General features: G+C 41.8%; 1 long non-coding RNA gene across 1 annotated transcript; it reads right to left on the bottom strand.

The window, feature by feature from the left end:
* Positions 1–9,128: 9,128 nt before the first annotated feature.
* LOC120930841 lies at positions 9,129–11,990 on the bottom strand. Its single transcript, XR_005747738.1, has 3 exons — positions 11,748–11,990; positions 10,444–10,555; positions 9,129–9,170 (listed from the first exon to the last, which is right to left on the bottom strand). It is a non-coding gene; the product is annotated as an uncharacterized LOC120930841 (long non-coding RNA).
* Positions 11,991–12,413: the final 423 nt, after the last annotated feature.

The raw sequence follows: 12,413 nt of genomic DNA on the forward strand, positions 1-12,413 counted from the left end.
GGCTACCCGGTGAAGATCACGGTCACACACAATGGTAAAAACACAATCATCACTGACCTGGAAGCTGGGCTTAAGCTACTTCGCTCTCTAGACATCCTTCCGGACCAATCCACCGAGAATCCATCCCCTCCTGTGAGGATTGACCAGCAGCACGAGTGGCAGACGGTGAAGAGCAAAAAGGGTTCCAAGAAGCGATCGTCGTGATCAACTCCATAACTCTGCAAATTTTGTCTCAAGTTCCCTACGTTCTGGAGCAATTGCTCTGAAGTTTGATTTCCCCCCCTAAGAATGGGCAAAGATTCTGCCCTCTGGTCCTTGTTTGAACAAGCTTTTTTACTATATTTTCTGTTTCTCCCCCAGTTGTTTTTTTCGTTTTCTGAATCCCTAATACCTCCGCTTCTGTTACCCATTCCCCCATTCCCTTGTGCATGCTGCTCTGACCGCCCTTTGGAGTTTCGTACCCCCTCGACTGTGACGAGGGGTCGCCCTGCCCTGGGCGTCCGGCGCCATGAAGATGGATGGACTGCCCACCCGGTCATCTCCGCAAGGTACTTTAATCTCTATTTCCTGATTGTAGTATGACTCTGAAAATAGTGTCATTTAACGTTAATGGTCTAAACCACCCTGCCAAATGGGCTTCGGTCTGGAGAGAGGCTGAGACTCTCTGGGCGGATGTCCTCTGTATTCAGGAGACACATTTTTTGGCAGACAGATCACCCAGGTTCCAGAACAAACGTTTCCCCCACATTTTTGCGGCCTCTGCCCCTATTAAGTGCAGGGGAGTTCTGATCGCAATCAGAGACTCGGTTGCATTTAAGCTAACGCAAGTTTACACGGATCCAGGAGGGAGATATGTTATTCTGGTGGGAGAATTCAACAACAAACCATTCACTATTGCCAACTTATATGCACCGAACTCCCACCAACTTCGTTTTTTGAGAAAGTTGTACCGCAAAATTGCCTCCCTTAGACATGGAGCTTTAGTGATATGTGGTGATCATAACCTGACGGTGGACCATTCGTTGGACTCCTCATCTGTACTGAAGCGTCCTGTTCCCCAACTTCAACACTTATTACACGCTGAAGACCTCTATGATGTGTGGAGGTGCCAACACGCTGTGGAACGGGACTATACCTTTCACTCTGCCAGAGATAATTCTTACTCAAGAATTGATTTCATTTTTGTTGACAAGGGTCTGCTTCAGGCGGTGTCCTCCTCCACCATCCATAATATCTCATGGTCTGACCATGCCCCTGTGTCCATTGAGGTGGTAGAGGGTCACACCCCCAGTCCAGCTTATATCTGGAGGGCAAACTCCCGTGTATTCCATATGCCTGCACATGCTGCTACCATTAATGATTCCCTATCAAACTTTTTGGCTGACAATGAAGGCTTGGTCTCGGTCCCTGCCATGCTGTGGTGTGCCCATAAGGCATTTATTAGGGGTATTATCCTCCAAATTTGTGCGCGGGAGAAGAGGCAGAGGACACAAAAAATTGATCGGCTACTTGACAACATTAAAGCATTAGAAGCTCAAAACAAAATTAATCCTACTACACCCCTAGCCCAGAAGCTTTCTAAATGTCGTTTTGACCTCAGGCTCATGCTGATTGAACAGCACGATAAGTATATACAAAATCTGAAGCTCACCCACTATTCTGCAGGGAACAGAGCAGGTACATTTTTGGCCCAAAGACTCAAATCTGCCAGAATTAAGTCCAGGATCCCCTATCTCCTTCATCCTGTTGATAAGCATAAGATTATAAATCCTAAAGAAATAGCGGACTCCTTCGCCCACTACTACTCTGATTTATACAATTTGAGAACGAATGCCAATACACCTCAGCCTTCTGAGGAAGGTATTCAGGCGTTCTTGTCCCAGATTAATCTCCCATCTTTATCACAATCCCAATTAGACCTGCTGAACGCACCTATATCGGAGTCGGAGATCAGGCGAATAATTAAGCTTCTGCCCATAGGTAAATCCCCAGGACCTGATGGTCTACCTAATGATTACTACAAGTCCTTTCAGGACAAATTATTACCAGCCCTAGGGGATGTGTTCAAAGCCGCGGTGTCCTCCGCCTCGTTTCCCTCTGAGATGCTCAAGGCCTACGTAGTAACTATTCCCAAACCGGTCAAGAATCCTGATAGTCCAGCAAACTTCCGTCCAATATCGCTGTTGAATTCTGATGATAAGTTATATGCGAAGATATTGGCCCATAGACTTCTGCCTATTCTGCCCTCTCTCATTGGCGCTGATCAGTCTGGCTTTACTCCTGGGAGGCAGGCCTCAGATGCTACGAGACGGGTGATTGGGGTGATTCAGCAGTCTAGGGCCTCTCGGACGCCTTCTCTGCTCCTATCCTTGGATGCGGAGAAGGCGTTCGACAGAGTACATTGGGGCTACATGAGACATACTCTTCGGAAATTTGGGTTTGATGGACCGATCCTCTCTGCTGTGTTGGCTCTCTACTCCTCCCCCTGTGCCCAAGTATTTACCTCTAATCTGCTGTCTAACATGTTCACAATCTCAAATGGCACTAGACAGGGGTGTCCCTTGTCCCCCTCTATTTTCAATCTATTAATAGAGCCTCTGGCGGAGAGGATCAGGTCCCACCCGGGTATTGAGGGGTTTAACATCTATGGCGAGGTCCATTCTGTAAACCTGTTTGCGGACGATATAATTATTTTTTTGACTTCCCAGACAACCTCCCTACACTATGCCCACCTCACCCTGACGGAGTTCAGCCAGGTGTCATACTACAAAGCCAACTTCTCGAAATCTATTATCCTAGACCTAGGGATTCCACTCTCATTGAAGTCCCTGTTGCGGGCAGCCTTTCCTTACTCATGGAGTAGCTCCACCATCACGTACTTAGGACTGAAACTTACGAGTGACCCCCATCGCTTAGCGGACGTTAATTACCTCCCACTGATTGACAAGCTTCACAAAGATGTCGCTAGATATACCAATGTGGAGCTTTCATGGTCCGGCCGCCTGGCTACCTATAAAATGTTGATCCTCCCACAGATTCTTTATGTCTTTAGGACCCTCCCAGTTCCCGTCCCGCCCAGTCACATTAAAACCCTGAAGTTACTACTTACTAAATTTATTTGGAAATCCAGTAGGCCTAGATGTTCCAGAATATTGCTACTTAAACATAGGCGGGCAGGTGGTATGGGCTTGGTGGACATTCAGGACTATCTGCGTGCCTCCATCCTAACACAACTGAAGTGCTGGCTAGACCCTGGGACAAATCCAATATGGAAGGGAATTGAGCAGGAATTGTGCCCCGCACCTGACCTTCGCAACTTTCTCCTTCTAGACGTTTGGAAGCCCTTTCCCTTACGTGACCTACCTCCCACCCTCCGGGCTTCCATCCTTGCTTGGAGGGATCTTCGCAAAGCAATGTCCCCCTGCTCTGACCTTCTGGAGGTTCCAGTTCCTATTAACATCCTTTCCCAGGCTGTCCCCAACCTCTCTACTACTAACTGGCAGGGTAAAGGACTACGTCTAGTTAATGATTTGTTCCAGGACGGTTCAATCCACTCCTTCAAGTCCCTGCAGGAAAAGTTTACTCTAACTTCTTCTGAACACTTTAACTACCTGCGAACTTCTCATTTCCTTGGTTCCCTCCCTACGCATCGTATTTTTCTACCAAAGAGTATCTGGCGCTTTTACTCGACTACCCCCACGCCCCAGAAAGGCATCGCCCTTTTTTATAATTTTTTTCAGGATAAGCTGACATTTGTGAAATCTCAACCCTTTAACAAATGGGAGAGGGATCTGGGGACGACATTTACTGAGGTCCAGTGGGTGCAGGCGTTTCGGGCGATATATGGAGCTTCTAGGTGTGTCAACCACTGGGAGCTGTCCCAGAAGATAGCTCTCAGATAGTACCTCACGCCCTATAGGATCTCAAAGTTTGGGTCCGACGGCTCTCCTCTATGCTGGAGACAATGTGGCGCGGTGGGGAATCTGCTACACATGTTCTGGTCGTGCAGGAACTTAACCAGTTTTTGGAATGTAGTGTTCTCTTGTATCTCAGGGATGACTGGTATTCTGATACGGCCTAACCCTGGGTTAGCAATCCTACATCTTGGAATTGATGTGTTCCCCCCTGACTTCAGAGTAGTTGTCACCCATGTCCTCCTGGCGGCCAGGACACTCATTGCACAACATTGGAAAGCTGAAAAGGCCCCTAACGTGTCTGAGGTTCTACGACTGACTCAGGTGAACTATGTTCATGAATCCCTGTTAGCCTATCGTAGGGGTGATGGAGGCAGGTTTGACTCTGTTTGGAAAATTTGGACTAAATGGTATAAAGCATAAGAACAACCTCATTTATTAATGATTGATTTGCTTAGAAACGGTACTTAGCATGCACATCTTCCCCACCTTCCCCCTCTCCTCCCCCCCTCCATCCTTTTCCCTCTTTGTCTTTCCTTTCCCATTCCCCCACCCCCCCCTATTCCTCTCCCCTACAACTTTCCACGAGAAAACAGTGTGATAAGACCTGTTGATTGATGTCCAATGATGTTTCATGGATTGATTTCATGTTCTTGTTTTGTATTTGTTCTTTACCATTTGGTAGGTGTGAAGGTTAAGTGACTAATGTACCTTCACAGTAACGCCTGTTTTCTCATGTTTTGTTTTCCTTTTATACATCTATGTATAAAGTTTGTATACAAAAATGTTCCTAATAAAAACTAATTAAAAAAAAAAAAAATTACGTACTGTAGGTGCGACGTCATTTCGCGCAAAGCACGGCAGGAAATTACAAAACGGAGCATGCGCAGTACGTTCGGCGCGGGAACGCGCCTAATTTAAATGATACACGCCCAATTTGAATTAGGCGGGCTTGCGCCGGATGGATTCACGCTACGCCGCCGCAAGTTTACAGGCAAGTGCTTTGTGAATCAAGCACTTGCGCTTAAAACTTGCGGAGGTGTAACATAAATGACATACGTTACGCCGCCGGAATTCTATGTGAATCTGGCCCAATGTATTCATAGAATAGAATTATTTAGTTATGACAATTATAGAGTGGCTAAACATTCCATCATTAGATAAAAAAATTTACACCATCCATAATACATTGATTAAAAAAGGCTCAACATGTTTTGCGGTTTCATATATCATCCGCTACTTAAGGAGCATTGCTCATACATACATTGTCAGATGGTGTAAATATAAAGTTTTCATGAGACAATGAATAAAGAAAGACAATATTAATGATATTGATACATCACAGTGTGAATACAAACAGTTATATTTTTCAAATAAAATAAGAAAATGCAACTATCCCCAATACACAATCCCCAAATATCTCACCCTGGGGAGCGACACCAGAGGAAATACGGGTAATTTTTAACCTCCCTCATTTATTGATTTGTGAAGTTTCTTTGAACCGAGTAACGTTATTGTTGCCCAAATGCCCCTGCCAGTTCTGGAGCTTGATTCATCCCTGCCTGGTGCACGGGAGCTCGTTCTCTCCTTGTGAGGGCGGGCTACCTGTCTTAGTGGAATGCCTGAATGCCCCATGTTTACCCTTGGGATGCCCAGGCTTTCGCTGCTGTTTGCGTCAGTGGGCTTGATTTGCATGACGCTTTCTGATGCCCTGGTAATGGGAAGGTGCCATGCAGTCACCGCCCTGGGGGTCCTCCTCACATATCATGTGGTCTTTTTTCACCTCATATTCTATTCAACGTGGGAAATTAAAAATATTTAAATAAACATTGGAAGGTACTGTGCAGCGACAAAATCCTTAGAACTTCTCTCCCTGAGCGGGCTGGAGTTATATTTAGGGGTGCATGCTCCATCCAGAGCGATATAGCCCCTAACACTATTGATCCTCCCAAAAAGGCCTCCTTCTTTCTTGAGGCAAATTGTTACTACCCCTTGTCAGAAGTGCAATTTGTGCATCCACAATGTCTTTGGCAGACGTAAAATCGACACGTTTACTTCTACCATCACTAGGCAAATTTATACTATGAAACATTTTACCACCTTCGTTACTAAATTCATGGTATATCTTATCATGTGTCCGTGCAAACTACAGTACATAGGCCACACTATTAGGAACTTTTCCATTAGGGTAAACGAGCATCTGGCCAAGATTCGCAAGGGGTGTGACAAACATACTGTGTCTCGTCACTACTTGCAACATCATGGAAAGAATCCTAAGGGTACCCAGTTTCAGGTTATAGACAGGTTTATCCGCTATTTGAGGGGTGATTCGTGTCTACGGGGTGTATCCAGACTCGAGACCTATTGGATACATGAGCTCAGGTGTTACTCACCCCACGGTATGAATGTTGACTGGGTCATCAACTGTTACATTAACCGGGCGTGAGTACCCTGGGCTCATGTTCTATCTTCGGTCTTTGGTCATATCTAGCTCATATCAATATAATTTTTTTATCTTTAATATTCATTAGCCATCTGTCGTTTTACCCACAGTGTGAATCTGTGCTGTAGTAGAGTATTGCTCCCTACTTACTCTATGGGTATCATTTTTATCCATTAAATAATTGTTCTATTTTGTTTAGTCTGGGATATTAGAGCTTTCTGCACCACACATTCTTATGTGTGGGACAGTGTACACCTATCAGTTTAAGAATATACCATGGGGTTTTGGTTATTTAGCAAGCCCCTTGTTAGATTTCGCCATTTAGATTATAGGAGGTGACTCTGTAATTTTAAATTATTTAACTTTTTCTGTTTAGCCTCTTTGTGCCAGCCGCTGTAATCACAACGGTCTGCCATTGACGTTTCCGTGGTCATCTGTGTTTTGGGGCATTGCTGTACCTAAGGTGTGATCATGTGACCCATTGCAATGCGGTCATGTGACTGCCAGTCACGTGAACGCCATTGGTTAGCCTATTCCCATGTGGAAGTAAAATATATTTTAAATATATTTTAAAAAAACATTCTTAATATATATTTCTCAAATATATTGCCATATATTTGAAATGCTACAATTTTGGCCAGATTCAATATATTTCAAAAATATATTTCAATATATTTGTGAATATATTGTGGAATGCATTGTGAAATATGTTGCAAATATATGTTAAATGTACTTCTGAATGCATTTAGCAATATATTTATGCAACCATAAATATATTGCAATGTGCATTTTGGAATGCATTGTGAATATATGCAGAAATATATTGCTAAATGCATTCAGAAGTACATTTCACATATATTTATGAATATATTCACAATGCATTCCAAAATGCACTTTACAATATATTTATGGCTGCAAAAATATATTGCTAAATGCATTTAGAAGTACATTTAACATATATTTCTGAATATATTTGCAACATATTTCACAATGCATTCCAAAATATATGCACAAATATATTGAAATATATTTTTGAAATATATTGAATCTGGCCAAAATTGTAGCATTTCAAATATATGGCAATATATTTCGGAAAAATATATTAAGAATGTTTTTTTAAAATATATTTCAAATATAAATGTAAATGTACTTCTGAATGCAAAATTTTAAAAAATACATTCCTATTACATTTTGAAATGCTGTGTATTTATATATTGTATTTTATATATTGTAGGCCTATAAAACTAGCAAACATTTTGAAAAAAAACAATAACACAGTACAATACACACAACTTTATTATCATGTAAATATACAAAAACTACAACACAGGGAATAGAAAGTGGTGTTAACTGTGATAAATGACATTAATGACATAAAAGTTTGTAGTATTCTGCTGAGGTTCCTGATGTTTCCCTTCAGGTGATATTTCAACGCCGCAATTTTTCTCGTAACAGCGTCACTGATCACAGCTTATGAAGTCCCAGGAAACTTTGCCAAAGTAGCAGCTTTAAAAAGTAAATGGAAAATATTAGACTTATTAGATTTTCCCTGGGAATCAAAAGCCATATAAGACCCTTTTCACACTGCAGCGATGCTAAAGCTCCGGCGGTTTTGCAGTGTTTTTGTAGCACTTTTTAGGCAGTTTTTTTTTAAAGGGAAAAAGTCCAGTTTTTAATGCGCTTTTAGGGTGCTTTGGAAGCACTGCCCATTAATTTCAATAGGCAGGTGCGTTTTAGGAGCGCTATTTATAGCGCTCCCAACCCGCCCCAGATGCTGCTTGCAGGACTTTTTCTAATGTTGCGCAAGCGCATCGCCCCATTGTGAAATTACTCATTGCACTGAAAGGGATGCAGTTTTTTGAGCTTTTTAGAGGCTATTTCTAGCGCTAAAACGCCTGAAAACTGCCTCAGTGTGAAAGGAGTCTAACAGATGCAGCTGAGTAAATAAAACTAACAAAATTAAGCATGTATAAAAACATCAAAATATTGTAGACTTTTCAAAAATCAGTATAAAAATCAACATCTTGCCTACAACTTGTCTTATTAGTTCAGACTACTACCAGACTGAGCAAGATATCTCATTTTGACACAGCAGTCAAATTGGCTTACAGTCTACATGTCAAAGCTGATGTTTTCAAAGGGTCTAACTGTACCTGCTTCTCTCCATCTGTCAGCCGATTGGAGGCACCGCCTTAAAGGTTACTTTTTATTGAAGTGGTTGTAAAGACACAAGGGTTTTTACCTTCATGTATTCTATGCATGAAGGTAAAAAAAAAACGTCTGTGTGCAGCAGCCCCCATATACTTACATGAGTCCCCTCTCGATCCAGCAATGTCCACGAGAGCCTTGTCTCTCCAGGGACTTGCACTGCTGATTGTCTTTCTGTAGCGGTGGGAGCTATTGGCTCCCGATGCTATCAATCACAGCCAGTGAGCTAATTAGGAGATGGGGCCAAGGCAAGGCTCAGTGTGTGATTGGACACACAGAGCTCTGGTTCAGGAGCATTGGCATGGGACCTGAGAAGAGAAGGATCTGAGCTGCTCTGTACAAAAACCCTTACACAGAGCAGGTAAATAGGAGTAGGACATGTTTGATATTTAAAAAAAATATGTTTTAATGTTTCGGTACCAAAAGAAAACCTACCTGTTTAGGCCTTGAGTACGACACTTGACAAGGAGATGAGCTCAACTCTTCAGACGGGACAGAAGGTGATGCACACGATACACCCACACAGGATGAACTTCCACCATCATTCTTCAGTGCTATTAGCTGCGCTCTTGTGGTTTTCAAAGTATCCATTACGCCAGGCAAATCTATGGAAATGCATAAAAACTTTTTAAGTAAAATAATGGCCTATTTTCTCACTATATCCATTAATTTAATTTGTTAGAAATTGATGACTTGTGGAAAAATGTACTTTTACATGATTAGAGGGTTTCCTCCAGTCTGCTGCTGACCCCCCCACTAGATCAAAAATATTCCAGGAGGGTTTCACCCAAGGTAAAAGTAAGGATGTTCCACAAAACAAAAATCCTACTTGTGTATATAGTATGTAGTTACCTCAGTCCACTCACTGATACTATAATGTATGTAGTACAGTAAACTCCCAGTTGCCCAACGATCCCCATTGGTACTGTTGTTTCTGGTTGCTTGAGACCTAATAGTAACTCTCAAGCACCCATCTCCCATGGCACCCTGACCCCCTCCCACTTAGCAGCTAAAGGGGGTAGGGCTTGGGGGCAGGGTTTTACCACCCCCAAATTCACATGTGAATGAGCCTTAAAAGTGCTATTGCCAAATGCAACTAAGGGCTCATTCACAAGTGCGGTATGCAATGCTCCAATGCGCCTCTGAGAAATTCTGCAAGGTGGTGAGGAGGCAAAATGTTAACACTAATAATTGCAGTGAAAGGCACGTGATTGCAGCGCGGTAGTACGGCAATTATAGGTTTTAGTCAGGTGTGAGGAGGCAACATTGGAAGACACTGCACCCTGTGATCTTTGACTTCTCCCATGTTGTTCAGGTAGATCTCCACCTCTCTAAGGTTGCCTAACTCTGCCTTAAAACACTGTAGAATGAAAGGGCAAATGATTGGTCAAAGAGAAAATAAAGATAAAAAAAATAAAAATAACAAAGGCAGCAGTACTGGTGGAATAACACACAATAAATAGATAAAAAATGAAAAGACTGCGCCAATATAAAAAATTCAATTAAAATAAAAAAATTCCACCAATACCAATTCACATTGAAAGATTGGCATCCAGGGGCTGATATGCCAAAAACGGTGCACAATAATTAACCAAAACAAAAAATCAGAGTGCACAGAAAAATTTGTATATAAATTCACAAAATTAATGTCCAATTATATGTGTAAACAATGAGAGGTTAATACGCCAAATCGGTGATCCCAAAATTGTATGCCAACAGCACATAATTGGCAAACCAAACCTCAAAAGTTCTTAATGATATAACCACAAAACTCAAACACTGATGATGCAGATATGATGATCAGATACAGTGCCAGTTGAATGCGGTGATATAAAAAAACGGAAGGTGCCTACCACCGTAATTAAGTTGTCCGCTTACCAAAGGCAAGTTGTCTCAGTTGTCGGTTTTCTTCTTCCAAGTGCTTATTCCGGTTTTCCATTCACCAGTTGTCAGTCTTGGTCAGGTGCTTTGACAGCGGCTGGCGGCCCATCTGTCAGAATCCAAAAAAATAAATAAAAAATTTCAGCTTTCCACCTCCACACCCCCCACCCCCCCCCCCCCCCCCACACACACACACCGCTAACCTCCTTCTGCACAATTTATTTGATGGCAGCTGAATGTAAACAGCAGGTAGTGGGGGAACCATAGCCAGACTGCCATTGGCTGTTTCAATTTTAAAATTAGGCTGATTATTGCGCCCCCTTCCCAATGCCTGTTGTAAATCAGCAGAGGAAGACCTGAAGAAGAATGTTCTCCTTCAAATCCTCTCCTTTGCTGATTGACAACAGGCAGTGGGCGGGTGTAATAGCCCACTAGCTATTGGCTACTGCAATTTAAAATAGTCAATAGCAAGCTGGTTATTGATTCCCCAGCTATCTGCTCTTTTTTCCTGTATTCTGACAGTGGCCAATGACTGTTAGAATACAAAAAAAGGCCTAGGTGTCAACTGATATCAGGCTACTTCTGGGACAGCTGGATGTAAACAGAATATCAGTACCTCATATTGTTATCGGCCTGAAAGGTGGCCCATAATTGGTATCTGTATGGAAAAATCCATATCTGTTGGCACCTAGTAGCAGGGCAGATAATAATATGCAAAAGGGGAGGGAGACATAAAACATTGGTAGTACTGTGCCCTGACATTATAATGGGGTATATTTACTAAAGGCAAATCCACTTTGCACTACAAATGCACTTGGAAGTGCAGTCACTGTAGATCTGAAGGGGATATGGAAAAAAAAAAAAAAAGCATTTTTGCTTGTACATGATTGGATGATAAAATCAGCAGAGCTTCCCCTCATTTCAGATCTTCCCCTCTGATCTACAGCGACTGCATTTTCAAGTGCACTTGTAGTGCAAAATGGATTTGCCTTCAGTAAATCAACCCCTATGCTGCATGGTGAGTGGATATAGAATGGAAGCCGTATAATATTATATGCAGCAATGTGCACTGAAAGTATGCTACACAGTTACTGGATACAACATTGAAGCCATACATATTATATGAAGCAGACTGACATGCTGTGGAAGAGAAGCTCTATAATATTACATTACTGTGAACATGCTGCATGGTAACTGTGAATGCACACAGAATGAGAACTATTCAGCAGGAAATAGACAAATAAAACTTAACTCATGCACCAAACTGTCACAATTCTAATATTATTTGATAGAAGACATACCTTTAATCCAGGAGAATACAGAGAGTCTCCACCATACCATGCTTTCCTTTTCAGACTAGGCCTTACAGGAAGTGAGAGGTGGAAGTTCACCACCCCTCTGGTTCCCACCCAGCTCACTTCCTGTCTTCCTGTATTATGATAGAAGTCTGTCTGTTTGAAGAGTTTTTCCCAGGGCAGGATTTACATATTAGAAGATTGAAGGCACAGAAATCACAGATCCACATACCAATAAAAGGAATGAAAAAAAAGAAATGAGAAAAATATTTATACATGTAAGTAAGTGATGGGAAAGGCATTATATATATATATATATATATATATATATATATATATATATATATATATATATATATATATATATATATATATATATATATATATACTGTATCTTCATTCCATTCTGCTATATGTGTGTGTGTGTGTATATATATATATATATATATATATATATATATATATTATATACACACACACATATACACATATATACTGTGTATATACACACACACAAGAATGCAGCTCTCATCACTTACATATTTATCTTCCAGCCCAGCCTAGTATTGGCCCATGACAATAGTGCAGCTTGGGCGGGGATATGACATTTAACCACTTCCAGACCGCTGTACGACTATATACGGCGGCACTTTAAAGATATATATCTCGGTA

This window comes from Rana temporaria, chromosome 3, assembly GCF_905171775.1.
Source record: "Rana temporaria chromosome 3, aRanTem1.1, whole genome shotgun sequence".
In the NCBI taxonomy this organism is placed as follows: domain Eukaryota; kingdom Metazoa; phylum Chordata; class Amphibia; order Anura; family Ranidae; genus Rana; species Rana temporaria.